Source organism: Pan paniscus, chromosome 17 (genome assembly GCF_029289425.2).
Source record: "Pan paniscus chromosome 17, NHGRI_mPanPan1-v2.0_pri, whole genome shotgun sequence".
In the NCBI taxonomy this organism is placed as follows: Eukaryota; Metazoa; Chordata; class Mammalia; order Primates; family Hominidae; genus Pan; species Pan paniscus.
The window spans coordinates 68,534,762-68,554,182 of NC_073266.2; the positions used below are offsets into that span (position 1 = coordinate 68,534,762).

Sequence of the window (19,421 nt, forward strand, 5' to 3'; positions counted from 1 at the left end):
AGTACTCCACCTCCTCCCCCAATCTAATCATTCTCTATGGTCTTTTTTAAAATAAAATTGCAATTATCACTTTAATATTATATTGTTTGGCCACATGTTCATCATATGTATCACCCACTAGAATGTAAGTTTGTTTTTTTTTTCATTTCTAACTTTTAAGTTCCTGGGTACACGCGCAGCATGTGGAGGTTTGTTACATAGGTAAACATGTGCCATGGTGATTTGCTGCACAGATCATCCCGTTGCCCAGGTATTAAGCCCAGCATCCATTAGCTATTCTTCCTGATCCTCTCCCTCCTCTCATCCCATCTCATCTGACAGGCCCCAGTGCGTGTGGTTCCATGTATCCATGTGTTCTCATCATTTATCTCCCACTTATAAGTGAGAACATGCAGTATTTAATTTTCTGTTCCTGCATCTGTTTGCTAAGGATAATGGCCTCCAGTTCCATCCACGTCCCTGCAAAGGACATTATCTTGTTCATTCTTACGACAGCATAGAATTCCATGGTGTATATATACCACATTTGCTTTATCCAGTCTATTACTGATGGGCATTTAGGTTGATTCCATGTCTTTGCTATTGTGAATAATGCAGCAACAAACATATGCATGTATGTGTCTTTATAAAGAATGTATTTAATAAGTTCGGGCACAGTGGCTCACGCCTGTAATCCCAGCACTTTGGGAGGCCAAGGTGGGTGGATCATGAGGTCAGGAGATTGAGACCATCCTGGCCAACATGGTGAAACCCCGTCTCTACTAAAAATACAAAAATTAGCTGGGCGTTGTGGCACGTGCCTGTAATCCCAGCTACTTGGGAGGCTGAAGCAGGAGAATCGCTTGAACTAGGGAGTCAGAGGTTGCAGTGAGCTGAGATCGCGCCACTGCAGTCCACCCTTGTGACAGAGCAAGACTTTGTCTCAAAAAAAAAAAAAAAAAAAAAAGAATGTATTTAATAAGTTCTTTAAGGACCAGGAAATTTGTCTCACACTGTATCTCCATCTAGAGCAGTGCCTGGCAAAGAGTAGAAATTCAATAAATTTTTGTTGGATGAGAATTTTCATTTAAATCTTAGGAAAAGAAAAATTTGAACAAGTGTTATACCTACTTTTATAGCCGAAGCAACTAAAGGTGAGACAGGTTCAGTAACCTGCCAGGAGGGCACAGAGATAGAGCCAGGATTTGAATGCTTGTCCATTTGACTTCAAACCTCATCCATTGTCTTAGCCTCTATCTACCGTCTCATAATGAAGTGGAATGTATACACACAAGACTACAAAATCAAGTGCCAGTGGAGTGGCTTGAGGTTGTTTGGATGAGATCAACGGAGGAGATGGAGTCATCAGTAGGAGGGGAGTTGGCCTCATGCATGAGATTTGTAAAGATGGAGGCAGGAGACAGGGCAAACCTTGGGCCTGGGTCTGCGATTGTCCACCGTGGCTTTGTCCTTGGCTGAAGAAGCCAGTTCCCATCTTCTCCTGGGAGAGCAGTGAGGATGGAGGGCCAGCTGTAGGGTCAGGACTGTGTAAGCCGCATTCCTGGGCCTTTGTTTCAAACCTACCAACAAAGAACACTCTCTGGGGAGCTTTTGTGGACTGTGGTTAGGCCTGCAGTCAGGACCCGCATTCTAACTAACCAGTGTAGCCTCTGGCAAAGTGCAGAGCCACTTTGCAACTCCCTGGCAATGGAGATGATCTGTGTACTGGGGAAGGCAGCTGGGCCCAGAGGGGCTTTTGAACCACAGCATTTTTCTTAAAGATGGGGGATGTTATTGTTGAACCAGGTAGCAGGTGACCTGGGAACCAGCCTCCCTGAAAAGGAGGAGGGAGGGAAACACCTATGCCCAGGGTTATGTGGTGCTATTTCCTTCCTGATTAAAGATGTAGATGCCTTGGTACCCGAGTCCTGGAGGAGGCTCCCTCAACCTGAGAAAGCACTGTGCTGCAGCTCATCCTGGGAGCCGGCTCCCCTGGGTGGTACAGCACAGAGGGAAGGAAGGGGGCCGCAGTTCAAGGGCAGCAGCTGGGAGAAGCATGTCAGAAGTGCCAGGGAAGCAAAAGTCGGCTAGGGAAAGGAAAGGGGAGGAAGGAAAAGCAGAGAGGCAGCAGCAGCTCTGGGAGAAAGGGACAGCAGACATTAGAGGGGCGAGTGTTCTGGGAGCCTCAGAGCAGTGATGGATTTTCCATCTTTCCTTGGAGGAGGGGCTGGGTCTTGGAATCCCCTCCCTTCTCTGCCCCTTACACACAGTTTGTCCTGAGGAGCAGACATGAGGTCTGTGCTCACCCAAGCGCTCACAGTCTCCTTCTCTCTTCAATACCCATCTGATGGGCCTAATTCTTACCTCAAAAAGGTAACTCTTGATTATTCTTAAAAGTTTAAAAAAAATAGTAACTGTGATTCTGGTCTAAGCTAAAATTATTTTTCCTCAAGGTTGTCTCCCAAGAAAAATGCTTAAAGAGGCCGGGCACGGTGGCTCATGCCTGTAATCCCAGCACTTTGGGAGGCTGAGGTGGGCGGATCACCTGAGGTCAGGAGTTCAAGACCAGCCTGGCCAACACCACCGTGTTTCACCAACCCCATCTCTGCTAAAAAATACAAAAATTAGCCAGGTGTGGTGGTGAGCACCTGTAATCCCAAGTACCCAAGAGGCTGAGGGAGGAGAATTGCTTGAACTTGGGAGGCGGAGGTTGCAATGAGCCGAGACCATGTCATTGCACTCCAGCCTGAGTGACAGAGTGAGACTCCCTCTCAAAAAATAAATAAATAAATAAATAAATAAGAAAAATGCTTAAAGAATATGGAAATAATTTGGTGGTGTTTAGGTAGATTGTTTTCCTCCTCAGAGTTGAAAGTAACACAGATATTCATTAACTTTTGTCACTGAAATGACACCATAGCACTGTAGCCCAGGCTGGAGTGCAATGGTGCAATCTCAGCTCAGTGCAACCTCCACCTCCCTGGGTCGAGCGCTTCTCCTGCCTCCGCCTTCTGAGTAGCTGAGATTACAGGCACATACCACCATGCCTGGCTAATTTTTGTATTTTAGCAGAGACGAGGTTTTGCCATGTTGGCCAGGCCAGTCTCAAACTCTTGACCTCAAATGGTTTGCCTCGGCCTCCCAAAGTACTGGGATTACAGGCGTGAGCCACCGTGCGTGGCAGGTTTGTTTTGGATGAACTTGTCATTTCCAGCACTCCCTGCTTGTGATGTTCTCTCTTGTACCTGTGACACTGAGGAAAACCGTTAGATGCCAAGTTCACCTGAGGGACTAAAATCTGTCTAGATGTAAGTCTGATCTGGCGTCTACTGGGGGAAGGGAAAGACTGGATAAACCGTGTTTCAGTTCATATCCATTGCCATTCAATTCTGCATTCTAAGATATGGCAACCAGTAGGCTCACTCTACATGTTTATTCAACGGAAATGATGTCCGAAAATTTAACTTTCATCACAAAGCATTTTAGGTGGGTAGAATCATGACTGTGAACTGTCTCCTAAATAATTTAGTGTTCCATCATTCCCCTCCCCAGTACATTTTAGATTTAGGTCCTACACAGTTCTAGACCCTGGATTCTAGGGCTTTGCCTCTGGAACCAGCGGTATTGGCCTCACTTGAGAGCTTATTAGAAATGAAGAGTCTCCAGCCCACCCTCAAATCCAAGGAATCAGGATTTACTTTTTAACATGCTCCCCAAGTGATCTGTGTGCATGTTAAAGTAGGAGAAATGCTGCTCTGAAGCATCTGATCAGCAGGCCCTCCCAGGCCCTGGCTTCAGGGTAGAGCTATTTGGGTTGCAGATAGCACCATGCCACACTCTGTGGGCAGAGAGTTCAAATTCCAGCTCTGCTGTGAACCTCATCACAGGGACAAGTGACCTAAAATTAAAAAAAAAAAAAAAAATCAAACTCACAGAAAAGTCGCAAGAATAGTACAAAGGGCCGGGCATGGTGGCTCATGCCTGTAATCCCAACACTTTGGGAGGCCGAGATGGGTGGATCACGAGGTCAGGAGTTCAAGACCAGCCTGGCCAACATGATGAAACCCTGTCTCTACTCAAAATAAAAAAATTAGCTGGGCGTGGTGGCACACACCTGTAATCCCAGCTACTTGGGAGACTGAGGCAGGACAATGGCTTGAACCCGGGAGGCGGAGGTTGTGGTGAGCCGAGATCGTGCCACTGCACTCCAGCCTGGGTGATAGACCGAGACTCCATCTCAAAAAAAAAAAAAAAAAAAAAAAAGAATAGTACAAAGAACTTCTGTAAATACTTTACCTAGACTCACCAACTATTAACATTTTGCAGTGTATACTTTATCATTTTTTTCTCTCTACCTGTGTATGATGATTATTCCTGAATTCTTGGAGAGTTAATTGCATATACTGGCATGTCTTTACCCTCAATACTTCAGTGTGTAGCTCTGAAAACAAGGACATTTTCCTACATAACGACAACACCAGGGCTAGAACTAGATGGAGGCTAACAAGGCCTGAGCGTGAGTGGCCCTTCAAGAGGGCTTCCTTCAACTTTGTACCCTAGGAGCCTCTGTTGTCTCGCCCTAGTTCTGGCCTGCATGCTACAGTTATCAAAATCAGGAAACCTTACTATTATCTAATCTATAGTCTATTATATCTAATCTATAATCTATTATATACCTATAGTCTAATCTATAAGCTATTTTCCAATCATGTCTATTGTCCCAATAAGGTCCTTCGTAGCAAAAATTTTCCCCAGATTCAATTCAGGATCATGTATGACATTTACTTGTCCTGTGTATTTAGTCTCCTTTAATCTGGAACAGTTTTTCAGGCTTTGTCTTTTATGATATTGACATTTTTGAAAATTATAGACTAGTTATGTTACAGAATGTCCCTCAATATGGGGACAAGTAACTTTTTAATCTCTTAACGGTTCAGTTTCATCACTTGTAAATTGGGAATAGTCCCTCCTTCATGTTGAATCAAATAGATGAAGACACGTAATGGGCTTGACACATGGCAGGCGCAGGTGGATTAAACAAGAAGCTGCCACTGATCGGGCACTTGTCAGCGCCATGCCAAGTGCTTCAAGTGCATTGTCTCATTTCGTTTTTACTGCAGCTCTGTGAGATGGGCTGTATTTTTACCCCTACTTCACAGAAGAAGAATCTGAGACTTAGAATCATTTGTCCAAGGTCTCATAGCTAGTAAGGAGTGACATGGGGACTTGAATCAAGTCAGTGAGACTGCAAAGATTATTCGCTTAGTAACATGCTTGTGGTGCTTGCTAAAATCTAGCTTTTTAAACATAAAATTTTCCTACAGTTCACCATTTTAACCATTTCAAAGTGTACATTCAGTGTCTCTTAGTATATTTACAATGTTGTACAACTCTCAGCACTATCCGATTCCACAACATTTCCATCAACTCATGAAGAAACCCTATACCTCCCAATTCCCCTGACAACCACCGATCTGTTAATCTACCTCTGTTTCTGTGGCTTTGCATATACATAAAATGAAATACTACTAAGCAATAAAAAGGAACTAACTACTGATACACAGTAACATTCTGGATCTCAAAAACAACATACTGAGTGAAAGAACCCAAATACAAAAGACTGCACATGGAAATATTCCATTTATGTGAAATTCTAGAAAAAACGCCTTAGGAACAGACAGCATGGCAGTGGTTGCCTGGGGACAGGAACATATGGTTGGGAGGTGGCACTGACTGCAAAGGGGCATAAGGGAACTTTTTGGAGGGATAGAGGTGTTCTAATACTTGATTGGTAGTGGTGGTTACACATTGCATATATTTGCCCAAATGCATCAAATTGTCCACTGCGTCGAGTTTATAATATGTAAATTATACCTCAATAAGATTTTAAAAAAAGAAGAAAAAAACCCAAACATATCTGGTCCTGAATGGAGTTCAATTCATCAGCACAGCTACCTTCGTTGTCTGGCCCCAGATCCATCTTCCCAGCCTCATCTCTCGCTTTTCTGACACTTGCCATGGGCAAGCCCAGTGTTGGGCACTCAGAGAATGTGGGGGAAGGAGAACCTCTATCTTCAGGGAACTCACAGCCTAGTCTGGGAGCAGAAAGAAACGGCAGCCAACTCTGACACAGCAGGGCACCATTCCTAGAGGACCACTGAGTCCTAAAGGACAGGAACAAGAATATTCCAGACACAGCCTGGATTCCAGTCATTTTGAATCTCAAGTTTGAATCCAGTTTCAATCTAATATTTTGAATAGGTAATACATTTCTATGGCTGTATACTTTAAGCCAAAGAGATGACAGAGTTTATTTTATTGCTTTTAGGAATGTGGGAATCACTTGTAATATTTAGGTTAATTGATGTCAAGTAATTTTCAGGAGCAACTGGAATTATTTTAAAAATCACTGGATTAAACTGGGTGCAGTGGTGCATGTCTGTAGTCCCCAGCTACTCAGAAGGCTGAGGCAGGAGGATCACTTGAACGCAGGAGTCTGAGTCCAGCCAAGGCAACACAGAAAGACCCCATCTCTAAAAAACCAAACCAAACCAAACCCAAAACATTGGGTTGACACTAAAATATCATGATGCTAACTTGTGCCAGGAGGTCCTTTGCTTGAGGGAAGAGCACTCTGTCTCCATCCCTAGGATGAAAAGATTAAACTTCTATATTCTCCTCACCCTTAGAAAGCTCCTATTCATAGGAGGTAAAACCATTAAATAAAACAAAAGGAAAATAAACCTTTCAAGTCTTTGCCTGCGCCTATCAGAGATCTATGTGGAACTGGCAGTAGCTTGGCTCCCTTTGAGTGCTTTGGAACTATGGTCTTCAAGATTTCTTGCTTGCTTTTCTCCTAAAAGAAATGTGAAAAACTGTGTTTTTTTCTTCCTTCCTTCCTTCCTTTCCTTTTTCTTTCTTTCTCTCTCCTTCCTTCCGTCCTTTTTTTTAAAATAAGAGATAGGGTCTCATTCTGTCACTTAGGCTAGAGTGCAGTGGCATGATCACGGCCCACTGCAGCCTCAAACTCCTGGGCTCAAGCAATCCTCTCACCTCAGCCTCCTGAGTGGCTGGGATTACAGGCATGAGCCATCACGCCTGGCTAAAACTGTTTCTTCTTATACTTTTAAAGGTCATATCTAAAATGTTTCATCACAAGTTTAAATAATAGTAAGGTTTGTTATTTCTGGCGTAAGTATTGGCATTTTAAAATAAGATTGTTACATCATTCTTTAAACGTATCCAAGGAAATTTAAAGATCATAATGCATCTATCAACCATTTAAAAAATACATGAACAAGCTTTTCTTTAAAATAAATTTTACATCACTCTTTTTTTTTCTTATCTTGTATTTCCATTCCACTTACCCCTCAATATTTTAATATAATATTTTAAGCTGGAGAGTCTTTTATTGATCAACCTATCATATTTCCCTACAAAAAAAATTTTTTAAAAAAATTCTTGACTGAGTCTGATAAGCTTAAAAAGCTCATTTTGATTGTATAATTTTAATATCTAATTGATCTAAACAACATAAAATATTACATATTTTGGTATCTATTAAAATTAAAGGATATTTTTGCTGAATGAAATAGAATTGGGTCAAACCTAATCCTAGTTTTCACTTCTATGGATAGAAGCACAAACACCTTGTTCATTCATTCAACAAATATTTATTGAGCACCTCCTACGTGTCAATAGCTACTCTAGGCACTTGGGATACACTGGTAAACACTACAGATAAATCCTTGCCCTCATGGAGCTTACATTCTAGCGGGGGGTAATAGGCAATAAACAATAAACACAACACATAAGTAAATCATATAGTATGTCAGAAGTGCTATAGTAAAACAGAAAGCAGGGTAAAGGGGCGTTGGGTGTACTGTGAGAGTTAAGAATGGGCTGTGATTTTTAAAAGGTCAAGATAGGCTTCAATGAGGTAACTTTTGACCAAAGGAGGTGAGAGAGTTGGCAATGCAGATATCTGGGGGAAACATGTACAAGGCAGAGGGCACAGCCAGTGCAGAGGCCCTAACTTGGGAGCATGGCTGGCATCTTCTAGGGACAAGAAAAGAGGTCGGGAACGTTAGGACATATTGGAGAATGACTGATAGGAGATGAGATTAGAGAAGTAATGCTCAGGGTGGAGTGGTGATGCTGATCTTATAGAACCCTTTAGACTATTGTAAGGATGTAGATTTTTACTCTAAATGAAATGAGGATCATTTAATGCAGGGATTTAAGCAGAGTGAAGATGTCTGAATTTTTTTTTTTTTTTTTTTTTTGAGACGGAGTCTTGCTCTGTCACCCAGGCTGGAGTGCAGTGGCGCGATCTCCACTCACTGTAAGCTCCGCCTCCTGGGTTCACGCCATTTTCCTGCCTCAGCCTCCCGAGTAGCTGGGACTACAGGCGCCCGCCACCATGCCCGGCTAATTTTTTTTGTAATTTTTAGTAGAGACGGGGTTTCACCGGGTTAGCCAGGATGGTCTCAATCTCCTGACCTCGTGATCTGCCCGCCTTGGCCTCCCAAAGTGCTGGGATTATAGGCGTGAGCCACTGTGCCTGGCCCTGACTTCTATTTTAAAAGGATCTCTCTAGCTATTATGTTGGGAAGAGGCAAGCATGAGAACAGGGAGAGCTTTTAGAAGATGAATCCAAAGATGAGATGATGGTGGCTCAGACCAGGGAGCAGCAGTGGAGGTGGTTAGGGATGCTCTGTGGATTAGACATGGGTGTGAGAAAACGAGGGGAATCCAGAATTGCTGGACAGCACTAAGGATTTACTTGAGGTTCATGGTGATGAAATTAAAGTGAAACTGCTCAGGGTTTTTGGTCTGAACAACTTGAACAATAGAGTTATCAAATGAGATTGGAAAGCTAGTGGGTTCAACAGGTTTGAGGGAGAATATTGCTCAGTTTGTGACATGTTTGAGGATATCAGAATCTGGAGTTCAGGTAAGAGATCTGAGCTGGAGATATAAATTTAAGAGTTGTCATCATATATGATGATATTATATATCTTAGATGGTACTGAAAGTCAGGAGACTGGATGAGATCGCGGAAATGAGTATAGATTAAAAAGAGTTCAAGGGACCAGGTGCAGTGGCTCATGCCTGTAATCCCAGCCCTTTGGGAGGTTGACGCAGGCAGATCACTTGAGGTCAGGAGTTCAAGACCAGCCTGGCCAGCAAGGCGAAACCCTGTGTACGGAAAAATACAAAAACTAGCCGGGTGTGGTGGCGGGCGCCTGTAATCCCAGCTACCTGGGAGGCTGAGGCAGGGAGAATTGCTTGAATCTGGGAGGCAGAGGTTGCAGTGAGCCGAGATCATGCCACTGCACTCCAGCCTGGGTGACAGAGAGAGACTCTGTCTCAAAAAAATAAAGAGTTCAGGGAATAAGCCCCAGTTAAGGGGTCTGAGAGAAGAGATGGAACCCAGCAAAGAAGACAGGGAAGGAGGAACCACGAATGAAGGAGGAAAACCAAGAGGATGTGGTTAAAAAAAGAGAATCAAGTGATGAGCTGTGTCAGCTGTTACAGATAAGATGAGAACCGAGACTAGATCATTGGGTTTAGCCAATGTGAAGTTCCTTGTTGGCCTTCACAAGAGTGGTTTTGATACGGTAGTAAGGATGAAAGCATGAATGGAGTTTAAGAGAGGATGGGAAACCTAACACTCAGCTGATGACCTAAAATACGCCACACGTGTACCTCGCATGTAATGATTCTACTACATATGTATGGAGTCTTCACATACGTATCATGCTTGACATGTTTTTGAACTTTGTATAAATGGTATTGTATGGGATGTATTCTGCTGTTGCAGAATGGGAGAAGAACTGCAGACAAAGTATAGAAAACTCTTTTAGAAGTTTTGTTGTAAAGGGAGTAGAGAAATAGGTGATAGCTGACAGTAGAAATAGGTCAAAGAGAAGAATCTGTAGGATTGGAAAAATCATAGCTGCTTGTAAGCTTATCAGAATGACCCAGTAGAGAAATACTGATAATACAGAATAGGCAGATAATTGCTGGAGTGACAGTGAGGATCTTGATTAGGCAAGATAGGACTGGAATCTATGTCTTGGTGACAATGCTCCTTTAGCTAGGAGCACGGCAATTCAACCATGTGAGGGTGGGGAAGGCAAAGTAGAGGCTGGTATGTGGGTGTGGGTGATGCTGAGATTCTGTGGAATTTTTTCTCTCATTGCTTCAATTTTCTCAAACAAGGCTATTAATTGAGAATGATCGAGGGGAGGACGTGCAACTTAGAGGACAGAGAAGGTACAAAATCCAGAAGAATGGAGGCGGGAAGTAGAATTGCTGGACAGCATTAAGGGTCTGAGGTTCATGGTGATGAAATTAAAGTGAAAGTAGTCAGTGTGATTGTGTTCTTCTCTCGCCACATTCAGATGCATGGGTGCCAGCTTGAATCAGGGTTGTGGCTTTGCCAAGCAAGCACAACAAAGGGAAAAAAAGGCAAGGGGGCTGAGGGCATGTGTAAGAGTGATTGTGATTGGCTGGGGGTTGAGGCTGGGTGACAGCAGATATGAGGGTTCAAGAACTGTTGCAGTTAGAGTACTATAGGGAGTGATCTGGAAAACTGAGGTGGTGATCAGGGTGTGAGATGTTTGAAACTGAGATAATGAAGAAGTTGCAGAGTTTGATAAGGCTACGGTGATTATGACCATGGGAGGAAGTGGCTGAGTTAGGATATGTGCAACTTTGAAGTTAGAGAAGGTACAAAATCTAGAATGATCAAGGGGAGGATGTGTAAGTTAGAGGACAGAGAAGGTATAAAATCCAGAAGAGTGGATCAGGGAAGTATAAGAGAATTGCTGAACAGCACTAAGGGTCTACCTGAGGTTAATGGTGAACAGTGGGAGTCTCCAGCCAACAGCCAGGAAGGACTGAGGCTATCAGTCCTGAGGCCTGCAAGGAACTGAATGCTGCCAACAACCACATGAGCTTGGAAGCAGATCCGCTATCCCAGCCTCACTTTGTAGAGGACCCAGCTAAGCAACGCCTGGACTCCTGACCCAGAGAAACTGTAAGATCATAAAATTGAAGCAATGAAAGAAGATCCTTGAGAAGAAGAAAAGGAACTGAGAGGCCAGGGTACTGGGAAGATCTTATAACCACCTAGCACTAGGACAGAAGTGGCATTGGAGTGACTGTCAGGAGCAAATTGTGCAGAGATGAAGCGGGGTGAGGTCAGCGATAGAGGTATCGGACAGCAAGATTTAAAGCTGCCGGTTTAGAGGAGGAGGGGGATGACCTGGAAGCAATGTTGAGAAGCAAGAAGGAAACCTATCTCACCTCCAGGCACTAAGAAGCTGAAGGTTGAAAACACAGTTGCCGGAAGTAATTCTGTCCTGTGGGGTTCGGCATCATGCAAGTTCCCCCTGGGCTGTTCTCTGATGCAGGGCACTTGTTCCACACTCTGGGAACCCAGATTAACCAGTCTGCCCTGTCACATAGTTGAAGAAGTTGCATTTATCTTTCTGGCTCCCAATTCCTTTAAAATTACATTTGTTGCAGAACCTCCACAAGGCTAAATAAAATAAAATTACATTTGTGACCATCAGAGAACTGAAGAACTATTAACTGGCTGTCCTGGTTTTGCTGAGATCGGGCTGTTGACAGTTCCTGGTTGTCCCACAGCTACCCATGTCAGTTATCTCCACTAACATTTCCAAGAATCTTTGTAGGACAATTTCTCTCCCTGCAAGGTCTTTCAAGTAAGAACTCTTCTTTCCTTTAAGGCAATTAGCCCATTGCCAAAAGGTTTTACTGTCTTACAGGTGGAACTATCTGAGATCTAATTCCAAGGACTTTTCTACAGCTAAGTGAGATGCCTCACACCAGTATTAGGTGATTCTTCGTGAGGACAGAACAGAGCATTTTCATCTTGTGTTTAAAGCAATTTGTTGGCTTCGGCTCCTCACCACTTTCTACACCAGTCTCTCATTCACGTCCTTAGTAATGCCTATGCCAAAAAAAAAAGAAAAAAAAGAAAAAGCTGACGGTGAAACCTACAGGTTTAAGGGCTTAAATCTCAACCTTTGTGTTAGGAGTAACAGGAGTGTGCTGAGAGGGCAAGCAATAAAACAAGTCATACCAAAAGGCCACATTGGTCTCTCCTAAGCCCCAATCCCACTCCACTCCTGTGGCCAGTAGTCCAAACAGAAAATAACTGGAGAAGATGAGGAGGTCAAGGATCAGGGAACTAAACGTTATGTGAATTCACCAGCAAGATGTACAGAACGCTTGCGTTTACATTGTTTTTATGGAACTAGCAGAATAAAACTGATCTATTTTAAAAATGAAAAAAAAAAAAAAAAAGAAAGAAAACACAGTTGCCACTACTTGAGAGGTGGAAGGAGGAGCAGTGTCCCATGGCAAAGTTGGGTTTCCTTAAGTAAAAAGGTGAAGGGAACCTGAAGGGAAATTCTGAGAAGAGGTTGAGCTTACAGGGAATATCATTTGCATAAATAAATAGATGGTGTGGTAGACTCTAAAGAGGCCCCATATGATTCCCACCTCCTGGTGTTCAAGCTTTTGTGTGTTTCCTTCCCCTTCAGTGTAGGTGGCGCCTGTGATTTGCTTCTGGCCAGCAATGTATGGCAAAGGTGACAGAGTATGAGTGATACTGTGTATGTGATGATGTTACATAAGATTGAAACCAGTGTCTTGCTGAGACTCTTCCCGTTGCTGGCTTCGAAGAGGCAAGCTGCCATATTGTTAGCTTCCCTATGGAGAGCACCACATGGCAAGGAACAGAGGGGGTCTCCAGCCAACAGCCTGCAAGGGACTAAGGCCCTCAGTCCTGTAGCCTGCAAGGAACTGAATGGTGCCAACAACCACATGAACTTGGAAGCAGATCCTTTGTTCCAGCCTCACTTTGTAGAGGACCCAGCTAAGCCATGCCTGGAATCCTGACTCAGAGAATCTGTAAGATCATAAATGTTTGTTGTTTTAAGCTTCTATATTTGTGGTGAGATTGTTATACAGCAATAGGTAACTAATACAGACGGAACAGAAGAAGTTTAGTTATAACAATGTCTCAATTTCTTAAAAACTTCTTCTGAGGTATATTACCTAAGATTCACATATTGATCTGTTACCAAATCATGTTTTGTAATCTATCAGCTGACAGATCTTCCTTCAGTTTTGTTGACAGAAAAGATTTGAAAACTATCTGACTTGAAAAATAATTTAATATCCATTCACTAAGGTCATTTACTTTCTCAGCATAGATACCGATTTTTGAATTGTCCCTTTTGGATTGCTGGGGAGGTTCTGCATTGATCCCATGCACCTTAGTAGTGGGTGAGAATTTTGACTTTCTTTTGTAAGGTGGGAGGACAGTTTTGAAAGGGGATGCTGTGTCCTCAGCTCCTTTCTCAAGCTGGGCAATTTTAGAAAATAGAATATATAGCAATGGAAGATGTGGAAATGAATTCCCTTAAAACTGGTCTCCATAAACCCCAGGGGTAAGAGAACACCAGTTTGGAGCTTTAGGGGCTTTCTGGTAAAAGAGGGAACGGCCCAGGCGGTGATGTGGAGGATAGAATGAAGCACTGAGTATGAGTGGTGAAGGCGTACGGTGGGTGTAGAGATTTTCTGGGCGACGTGACCTAAGAAATGACTTTAGAACTGGCTAATCATTGGTTTTGGAGGGACTAAAAGTAGTTCCAAAGTAGTTCCTGGTTGGTGAAAATAAATCATTAATGCGTTTTAAATGAAAAAGAAATGCATGCGTCTTGTAAAAAATGTGAAATAAAAGAGGCATAAAGTCAAAAGCAGAGCCTATGCCTTCCCCCACTAAACAAACAGGTAACCTAGTTAACAGGTGTGTCGTAGGATTCGAAGTTCCCCTCCAGCTCCGAGAGTGCGCCTACATCTCTTCCAACAAAATCCACTCACACTTGCAACGCCTGGCAAGGCTCTTCAATATGTGATTCCTTGACTGTCCTGTGCGTCTCTCGAGTGTAAACACCTCTGGGGCTCGTGATTCGGGGCTGCCAGAAAGAGAAGGAAGGTGCCGCCAGCGTCTGTTTCTTCCCGAAGTGAACTCCTACAACCTAGCCACCTTCTCCCCAGAGCTGTCGACTGGCTGTTGAAGGCCAATTTTTGTGCCTACGCAGGTCCTCAACACAGAACAAAACAAAAAAACAACAAAGGCCGGGCTAATAGCTATTTATAAACACTTACTGGACGCCCACTCTACGCCGAGCTCTCCCGCGCTCCTTGGGTACTTTTTGGCAACCAGATGCCAATTTCCCCGGCGACCACTCCCTCAAACAGGCCTTCGCCTCCGCCCGCGCTGAGGCCCAGGCCCAGGCCCAGGCCCAGGTCCAGATTCAGAGCCGCCCGCCGGCTGGCGCTGCCCTGTAGGCGCCTGCGCAGAGCGACCCTCCCCGTCACTCGGGGCGGGAGGCGGGGGCAGCCGGGAGAAAGGAAAGCTGCGGGGGAAAAGGGCCAAACCCTGAAATTACCCGGATGTGGTCCCCGCGCGCGCATGCTCAGTGGCCTCTCGACAAGTTGGCAGCAACAACACGGCCCTGGTCGTCGTCGCCGCTGCGGTAACGGAGCGGTTTGGGTGGCGGAGCCTGCGTTCGCGCCCTGCCGCTCTCCTCGGGAGGCCCTTCCTGCTCTCCCCTAGGCTCCGCGGCCGCCCAGGGGGTGGGAGCGGGTGAGGGGAGCCAGGCGCCCAGCGAGAGAGGCCCCCCGCCGCAGGGCGGCCCGGGAGCTCGAGGCGGTCCGGCCCGCGCGGGCAGCGGCGCGGCGCTGAGGAGGGGCGGCCTGGCCGAGACGCCTCGGGGCGGGGGCCGAGGAGCTCTCCGGGCCGCCGGGGAAAGCTACGGGCCCGGTGCGTCCGCGGACCAGCAGCGGCGGGAGAGCGGACTCCCCTCGCCACCGCCAGAACCCAGGTAACAGCGCCATGTCCCCTCCCCTTCCCCCGGCCGGGCCCGCGCACCCCGCCCGCGGCTTCCCCGCCCCGGGGCGGGCTCCCGACGACGGCGGCGGCGGCGGCGGCGGCGGCGGCGGGGAGCGCGCGGAATCCTCTGGGAGGGCGACCGCGGCCGCCTTACGAGCCGGGCCGGGCGGGCCGGTTGAATGCCAGGCGGCGGTGCCTCGCGTCCCTCCGGCCCCCAGCTCCGCTTGCAGCTCGTGGGAGAATCAAGTTAAACTCGGACGGGACTCCTGCCGCGGCCGCCGCTCCTCTTTGTTGTTCTCAGTAGTTTCACGGTCGCCCCGGCTGAGCGCGTTGGGTCGGCTGGAATGTGTTGCCTTAGGGTCTAAGTGAAAGTTGTAAATTGTTTGTCTAAATTTATTTTCTCCAGCCAATTTCTGTTTTGTCTTTGTCCCCTACTTTCTCTTCCTAGTCTTGTCATGCCAGTTTACGCTTCTGGCTTTGATATGTTTACTTTTTGAGTACTGAGAGTGACAGTGGTATGCAGGACACATGCTTAGCACCTAACTGAACCCCTCCTTGCCCCCAATAAAACTTGCTTCCTAATAAAAGACACAGCTGATCTTACTGTTAGCACTGCATGTACTGACAGTGAAATTGGTGTAGGGTGGAGGGCGGTGGCTCCATCACTTGTCCCAAACTGCTGTTAGGATTTCTCAAACTAGATTTTCAAAGACACAAGTGTGTTTAGTTAACCTGAAAGGTTTATTTGCTGGTGCAGAGGCTTTAAAAAGCCCTGTTGAAGATTGATAGCTGTTTCCCTTCAAAAACCTAAGTACGTTTGTTTTTATTTAAAAAAACACATTTATTTCCAAATTAGTTTCTTAATGCATTTAGTTTTTGCACCGTAGTTTAAGGTGGAATTGCCAGTTATTTAGGAATAATAAACACAACAGGATAATAGCGGAATTACCCTGAATTGACTTTCTGCAAACATATAATCTTAGCTAATTTTTGTTAGTAACCTTTGACTTTTGCCAGAATTAGCATCCTTCTAGTCTTAATAGCAGCTTGGTTACTCGGGTGTTTTAAGAAGTGGGTTCACTCCTTTTTGCTGGCAAAAACCATTTAGTATAAAAAAAAAAAAGATGCGTAATTTCGTAATTAGATTTAGAACATGGCATTTGAATAATTTTTATGGTGGATTTCATAAATTACTTTTGCCATACCCTGCAGAGACTAGATAATATATATTTCAGTTGAAATCTAGGAAGTTCTAAAATGTAACTTTTTTCTAATGCTAAGGACTTTCTCTATATTGGAAAGTTCTGATATGATTAGTACATAATATTCCAAACTGTAAAATGATTAACATTTAAAAATACGGTTTTTAAAATTAGTGTTTCTTCTATAATGCTGTCATGATTTTGTTTACTTAAATGGGTTTGTTACAGAACAAATGTAATAGAGATGGACCAAGCATTTGTAATTTGGAGTAGCTTTAGGTCTAAAGACGATGGTGAATTATGTAGGTTTAAGTTGTTGGAATTAAAACTAAAAGCTTCTTTTGATAAAAGTCGTTATAACATTTTGTGACTCTATTAATAGAAGTGGCTTTTTCTTTGCTTTCCAGGTTTTTGGGCGAGTTTTAAAGAAGTATTGCATCTTCGTTTTTTTTTATTTTTGAAGTGGGAGTGTATGTTTCTGTTTAGGTCACTGCCTTCATTGTAAATCTTGAGTTTAGAAAAAACCACACTGCAAATCTGTTTTTCAGACTTAATGAAAATTTGTGCCGAGAAAGTCACTTTGAAATATTTTGGAATAAGTTTTACATGAATGATTGATCTTTTATGATAGCTTTGCTGTTTGAAGCAATTCTCCCTCTACTAGGAAGCAGCAAATCTTACTTTTAAAAACCTGTGCTTCACTTTCTTAAGCTACATTTTAGTCGAGCGATTGTGTGTGGATTCTTTTTCTGTATTCCCCTTCAGTTTTTCTTTCTCCCCGCAAATTAAGGAGCGAGAATTAACCTAATTTATGCTGCCCAGTCACACTCCAGCTCTCCCACTTGGAAGCAGTTTTTTTCTGATTGAGCCAGTGTTATAGTAACATCATTAGACACTATTCTAATTGAGGTGTGAGTTACTGAGGCCTCTGCTAGGGAGGTTAACCCTACAGAATCTGTAGGGTTCATTATATTTAAACTGCATATTTCGGCTTGTCTAAATTTTTGCCTATTTTGGTGAAAACATGTTGTTTTGTCGATGTTTAAACTTACTTCATTTTGTACCTCTCTAGTTCATGACTAACCATTTTTTTCATTTTTAATCCAGCGATTTTTTTTAGAGTGGTTCTTTAAGCATCTTGTATTAGCCATTTCAATGCTCATTATATATGTTTGGATTTCTCTTATTTTGTTGAACTAGAAGACTGTGTGGTTACGCCCCCAAATTTTTTTTGTCTTAAAGCCATGATGAATGGGGTGACTCTGAGGTGACCATTAATCGCGTATAAAAGTAACCTGACCAAAATGTTTTCATTGTTTTCTACAGTTAAAGGACTTACACCAGCATAACACAGCATTTTTTTTTTTTTTTTGAGATGGAGGCTCGCTCTGTTGTCCAGGCTGGAGTGCAGAGGCGCGATCTCCACTCACTGCAAACCCCGCCTTCCGGGTTCAAGCGATTCTCCTGCGTCAGCCTCCCGAGTAGCTGGGATTACAGGCATGTGCCACCACGCTTGGCTAATTTTTGTGTTTTTAGTAGAGACGAGGTTTCGCCATGTTGGCCAGACTGGTCTTGAACAACTGACCTCAGGTGATCCGCCCGCCTTGGCCTCCCAAAGTGCTGGGATTACAGGCGTGAGCCACTGCGCCTGTCCTATAACAGCATTTAATACAGTTTTGTAAAATTATCACATTTTGGGCTTTTTGTTCAACAGTTGATGAAGTCTCAATTGTTTTAAAATGAGAAATTCAAACAGTTCACAAATATATCTAGATATATTCATTTGAGCTACTTGTAGAATAATGCTGTTTGCATATGTCAAGCATATGCTTGATCATAAGTCAGATTTAGAATTTTTGGATTTTGTTTTCTCTTTCTAAAATGTGTAATTTTGGTAATGGGAAATTTGACTGAATTCCAGTTTCTCAGGAACAAGGTATTTTAGGTTGTGTCACCTTAACACTATTACCTGGTGTAATTGGCATCCGGGAACATTTGTTTTTAACTATGAGAGTGAATGAAAACTAGGGTAGTGCTTACATATGTAAAACTAAGATGGTAGGTAGTCGGATTCTTACAATTTATAAGGTTCTCATAATCTAAGCCTTGATGAGTTGCTACTGCAAATTATATTATAGATCAGATAAGTACCAAAGACCAGTTGTAAAGAGGGCTGTTAACATTTTAATCAGTTTAAAATTGGCGGTAACAGTAAAGACCGTTCAGCCCAAAGACTGTATTTCATTATTTGTATTTCAAATGAGAATTTTTTGCAGTTTGGAAAACTTGTAAATGTGTTGAATTCATCTTTTTATTGCTTTTTTACTCCCAATGTTTAGGGCAACGGTCTTTTCTTCTCTCCTGTCTCCCTCCCTCCCTCCCTTTCTCCCTTTTTCTTCTTTTTCTTTTTTTTTTTCTGTGACGGAGTTTCGTTCTTGTCACCCAGGCTAGAGTGCAATGGTACGATTTTGGCTCACTGCAACCTCCACTTGCTGCGTTCAAGCGATTCCCCTGCCTCAGCCTCCCGAGTAGCTGAGATTACAGGCGTGCGCTACCATGCCAAGCTAATTTTTTTGTATTATTAGTAGAGGATGGGGTTTCACCGTTTTGGGCAAGGCTAGTCTTGAACTCCTGACCTCAGGTGATCCACCCACCTCAGCCTCCCAAGGTGCTGGGATTATAGGCATGAGCCACCGCGCCTAGCCTTTTTTTCCTTTTTCTTTCCATCTTGCTCAGTGCCCCAGCCTGGAGTACAGTGCTGCAGTCATAGCTCACTGCAGCCTCTACCACCCAGGCTCAAGCAATCCCACCTCAGCTGCTGCGGTAGCTGGGATTACAGGCACACACCATCACACCTGTCTAATTTTTTGAAAAATTTTTGTAGAGACGGGGTCTCTCTCTGTTGCCCAGGCTGGTCTTGAACTCTTGGGTTCAAGTGATCGTCCCACCTCGACCTCCCAAAGTGCTGGGATTAAAGGCATGAGCCACCACGCCTGGCAAGTAGTTTTCAATCTTGGCTGTACTTTTAGATCCCTTGAGGAGCTTTACAAAATACTGATGCCTGAATTCTAGCCCCAGAAATTATGATTTGGTTGGTCTAGGGTGCAGCCAGGTTAGCCCTCTGCAGTGATTGAGCCGTTAGGGTCCTCTGACTTTTTCTTTTGAACTGTTTCACTTGTGTTAGCTTTACATTCTTTAACACAGTGTTACACACATGTACAGTGTAGCCATCTCACACATCTAACTTAACGGGTCTTTTGAAAGTATTGCCACTTTTGCTTTGCTTCTGTGTCTGTCTC

General features: G+C 44.0%; 1 protein-coding gene across 3 annotated transcripts in view; it reads left to right on the forward strand.

The window, feature by feature from the left end:
• Positions 1 to 14,499: 14,499 nt before the first annotated feature.
• Positions 14,500 to 19,421, forward strand: part of SMAD4 (SMAD family member 4) — a 54,694-nt gene continuing 49,772 nt past the window's right edge. For 2 of the 3 annotated variants that reach the window (XM_034943721.3, XM_055102491.2), the window contains exon 1: positions 14,500 to 14,912. The gene's annotated coding sequence lies outside the window, so the exon portion shown is untranslated. The remainder of the gene's footprint in view (positions 14,913 to 19,421) is intronic. The other variant, XM_034943722.3, reaches the window with a different exon arrangement.